The 5000-nt window shown below is 43.1% G+C and overlaps 1 long non-coding RNA gene across 1 annotated transcript in view; it reads left to right on the top strand.

Annotated features, from left to right (window-relative positions):
• Positions 1-895: 895 nt before the first annotated feature.
• LOC118763705 overlaps positions 896-5000 on the top strand; it is a 20333-nt gene continuing 16228 nt past the window's right edge. Inside the window, exons 1-2 of the long non-coding RNA XR_004999461.1 lie at positions 896-906; positions 3437-3439. This is a non-coding gene — a long non-coding RNA (uncharacterized LOC118763705). The remainder of the gene's footprint in view (positions 907-3436; positions 3440-5000) is intronic.

The raw sequence follows: 5000 nt of genomic DNA, 5'->3' as shown, positions 1-5000 counted from the left end.
CCTGGCGAAGTCTTTCAACTTCTTTTGGGCACCAAGGCCCATTCGAGCAGAGAGTTATTGCTTGCGGAGACATATCCGGGTGTGGGTGGTTTGTCCGGGACTGTTTGAAGGAATTTGTCCAAAGACTTCTTGAATTTTGTGTGGTCAGTTTCTTTTTTGACGTGTCCTGGTGTAATGTTGAAGAGAGCGGGTCCAATTGAGGTGAAATAGTTGTGCCGTATTGTCGTTATGTGATGCGATTTAGATTTTTGTTGTGGACGGATGGCACGTGGTCCAAGCCTTGGATGTATTTTGAAGGTGAAGCCAACATCATTCGGACAGTGCTGATGGAATATTTTCTACGTCATACAGATAATGTAGCGTTCACGGCGTCGTTGGAGTGAATACAGTTTCAGCTTCTCTAGTCTACCCCAGTAGTCAAGGTCTGACATGCCATCTATCTTTTTTGTGATTGACCTTTGGGGAGCTTCAATTCTCATAATATTTTGTTTTGTGTAGGGAGACCACAGTGGACAGCAGTATTCAAGGCGGGGTCGGGCAAAAGTGGAGAAGAGAAGGATAATAGCGTGGGAATCTCTCGACTGGAAGGTTCTGGGAATCCAGGAACACATTCTGCGGGCCATATCAACTTTGCTGCTTATATGTGTAGCCCAGCTTATGTTGTTGTCCACTGTTACTCCCAAGTCTCTGATGTTGTTGGATGCCATGAGAATTTCTCCAGAAGGAAGAGAGTATGGGAGTTTCAGAGCGTCCTCCCTTCCAAAGTGGATCAGTTCGAATTTGTCTTCATTTAGCAACATGTTATTCTTTTCCGCCCATTGGACAACAGCCAGTAGGTCTGACTGAAGGTTTATTCGGTCATCCACGCCATTGATGACCTTCTGGAGCTTGGAATCATCAGCGAAGGTTCTGATGTTACTGTGTTTGATGGTGTCAGTAATATCATTTATGTAGATGATGAAGAGAAGTGGCCCAACACAGTGCCTTGTGGGACACCACTGCTGACTTTGGCTGGGCTGGATTTGACTCCTTCGACTACAACATGTTGGGTTCTGTTAGACAGGAAGCACTTGATCCACTGCAGCAGCTTTCCAGTGACACCAATATTGGACAGCTTTCTCAGAAGGATCTTATGATCAACCCTGTCAAAGGCCTTGCTGAAATCAAGGTAGATGACATCAGTGTTGGAACCTTCTCCCAAGGCTCTCAAAATGTCATCAAAATGATGCAGTAGCTGCGTCAGGCAATCTCTCCCATTACGGAATCCATGCTGGTTGGGGTTCAGCATATTATGACTCTCAAGGAAGTGAGTCATACGCGATCTCAGCACCCTCTCAATACCTTGATGATATGAGAGGTGAGTGAGATTGGACGGTAATTCACGGCAAGCGATTTGTTTCCTTTTTTGAAAACTGGGACGACAGACTGGGATAGAAGGTCTTCTGGTATATATCCAGCATCCAGTGAGTTCCGCCACAGATTGGCTAGAGGGGTGCAAGTTGGTTTTGACACATCTTCAAGACACAAGCAGGGAACCTATCGGGACCTACTGCTGAATTATGCTTCATTTCCTTTATTGCTGCTAAGACATCAGGAGCGCCAAATGTTATGTCCTATAAAGTGTATTGGGGAGTAACATCACTGATACAGCCCAGATCAGTCATATCAGGACTGCTGAAAACAGAGCAATATTGTTTCTGCAATATCTCTCCCATGGTTTTGGCATATCTCTCCCATTGTCTTGAAGAGTACCATTTTCATCAATCAGAGGGCCAACAGTAGAACCAGTGACTCTGTGTTTTTTTGCAAATGAAAAGAACACTTTGGGATTGAGTTTGATCTTCTCAATGGCCCAGGCCTCTTCAGCTCTTCGCTGACTATTGATGTTAGACATCATGTTGTTTTGGAGTTTATGTTTTTTAATCTCTAGCGACGAAATGGCAGTCAGGTTGGTGTGTTGCTGTTGACAGTATTTCAGCATGTTGATCTTTTTGTTAATTCTTTTAATTTTCTTATGAGAGATTTTCTATTTTTAGGGATTCGACACTTAGATTTGTTTGCAGATCTTAATGGGGTGTGTCTTGCACATATGTTCGTGATGGTGTCTACAAGTGACTGCCAGGACTTTTTGATGTTAGTGGTGTGTAGTGTGCGTGAAGGACCAATCGACTTGTGCAAGATCATTATTGATCGCTTCCCAGTTTGCATTGTGGAAATCCATGGTGTCAAATGGATGAACAGGAGGGATGACATTTGTTTTGCATTTTGGCCAGTGAAATCTCAGATCACAGAGAACCATGTCATAGTCGGAGAGTAGGGTTTTCTCCACTGTAATATTGTGGATAGTATCAGTGTGATTGCTGAAAATTAAGTCTAAGACGTTTTTGTGACATCTCGTTGGTTCGAGTACCAGTTGGGACAGGAAGAAATCATCCATGAAGTCAAGAAGCGATTCCACTGCCTCTCTGTCAGGGGTTGAGAGAGAGAACCTGGCGGCAGACTGTTTGTAGACCAGTCAACCCCGGGAAGGTTGAAGTCTCCCATCATTAAAATGTTGTCAGGTTGACACTGCTGAATGAACCACTTTATGCTGTTGAGGCATTCTTGAAGCATGGTAGGGGCGTTTGGGGTGGTCTGTAGAGCCCACTACTGTTAAGTTGTTGGTTTGACTGAATACAGCGACTGCTTCGCAGTATCCATTGGAATATGTTCATGGCTTCTGTTGAGAACGAATCATGGACATAAATGGCAGTCCCACCCTTTCTTCTGCCAGCACGATCAGCACGAATGGTTTTGAAATTTTTAACTTTCCCCTCGGCTTCCAAGTGGAGGTCACTAAGATGGGTTTCAGTGAGGACGAAGAAAGGGATGTGGTTTGGATGGGCCTCGACCCAGTCCTCCAGGAATCTTATCTTCCATTTTTGTGTATTGTGGAAGGGCTGATGCCTTGGGCGTTAAGCAAAAATGTTGAGGCGAGAGTGGATGGTTTTTTAATTGTTTTGGTGATTGTTTGTTTATTGATTGCTTTTTAATGGCATGTGCAGTGGGGTAATAGTGGTGGATGGTGGTGGGTGATAGCTCAGATGTTTTTTTCCAGTTCTTTTGCTAGATTCATTATAGCTAAAAAAGAGGTGGTTTCCTGTCTAGGGAACTGTAGGTGACTGTGGTTGTGGTTATTTTTATATGAGTGGTTATCTTTAAATGTCCGGCGAGTCCCCGGGAGATGGGTAAAGGGGCAATCCCTGTGCAAACACAATCTGTCTCGCTGGGAATAGCGGCAGATTTGGGGATTCCTTGTTTGAGATATTGGTGGTTGTGGTGGTGTTGTAGTTTGTGGGGATAGAGCGTTTTGTTCCAGGTAAATGGGTGAATTTACAGTCTCTATCAGTGCACAGTCTATGGCGAAGAGAACATCGGCAAATGATGGGGTTTCGAGTGGGTGTGTAGGTGCGTGTGTGTGTATGAGTTGTGAAAGGTGTATATGTATATATATGTACATATATATATATATGTATATATATGTACATATATATAATATGTACATATATATACATATATGTAATATATATATATATATATATATATATATATATATATATATATAATATATATATATTATATATATATATTATACCGATTAGACTACGAACTCCTCTGGATGTTTACTAACAAACCGCTCTTGGTCTGTTATTTCCCTAACACGTTGTAACTGAGTGCTTGAATATATCTGTTCGAGTATCTACTCTAAAACAAAAACTTGCCTATTACACGTAACCAAACATGTTCATATACAGATAAAGCAACCTTTACTCTTCGATTGCTTTTCGTTTGTATTCATCATTCTTATTCAACAAGCACCTGCATATATACGCCTATTTGAAGCGACCGTGTGGGAGGATGCTGGCTTAACGTCAACTGCAACCATGTTTAACTATTGCACACATCAAAGAACCACTTTTACAACATTAATCATTGTCAGCTCATGAACATTAGAAACACTGGGCATTACAATTCCATAGGATCACACTCGGTCAACAAATATCTACAGCACATCCAAAAACGAAACCTTTCTTTTAATATGGCGAGCTAGCAGAATTGTTAATAAGCCAAGCAAAATGCTTGGTGGTATTTCGTCCGTCGAGCTGGCAGAAACGTTAGCACGCCGGGCGAAATGTTTAGCGGTATTTCGTCTGCCGCTACGTTCTGAGTTCAAATTCCACCGAGGTCGACTTTGCCTTTCATCCTTTCGGGGTCGATAAATTAAGTACCAGTTACGCACTGGGGTCGATGTAATCGACTTAATACCTATGTCTGTCCTTGTTTGTCCCCTCTGTGTTTAGCCCCTTGTGGGTAATAAAGAAATAGGTATTTCGTCCGTCTATATGTTCTGAGTTCAAATTCCGCTGAGGTCGACTTTACCTTTCAGCCGTTCAGGGTCGATAAAATAAGTAGCAGCTGAGCACTGGGGTCGACCCCGTCCCTATCGCCAGGTGGAGGCGTTGGAACTGAACATCCGCGATAGTCGAGGGATTTGTTCCTTCTTCTCATACTTGTCGGCCTTGGACCCTGCACCGGACCATCAAGGAGACAGCTATGATCTCGGCCAGCAACCGTCTCTGTTGTAGGCACAGTAACCTCCCCTGACGGTAGCTGTCGCAATAGCTCGCCGCTAGGCGGAGTAGCGTGTAACTTTTGAATTCTGGGACTTGTTTCTCTCTCTTTTTCACCGCGGCTCACAGCAAGCAAGACGTGACATCCTCAGCTCTTAATCTCAGCATGGAGAGATGCACAACCATGAGACAAGCAACGGCAAGTAGACATTGAGCCACTATGATTTAGATTTCACTGAAGATGGTCTTCACTTGTAAATATTTTGTATAACTTATACTACTTGTTCATAACTGAGACCTCAATTAAAAGGCATAAAAACTACAACTTGGTTCTGATACCTGTTTCACCTATTCGTAAAGAAAAAAAAGGGGAAGTCAACCTCGGTGGAA

This window comes from Octopus sinensis, linkage group LG6 (genome assembly GCF_006345805.1).
Source record: "Octopus sinensis linkage group LG6, ASM634580v1, whole genome shotgun sequence".
In the NCBI taxonomy this organism is placed as follows: domain Eukaryota; kingdom Metazoa; phylum Mollusca; class Cephalopoda; order Octopoda; family Octopodidae; genus Octopus; species Octopus sinensis.
This window is presented reverse-complemented; position numbering and strand designations above follow the sequence as displayed.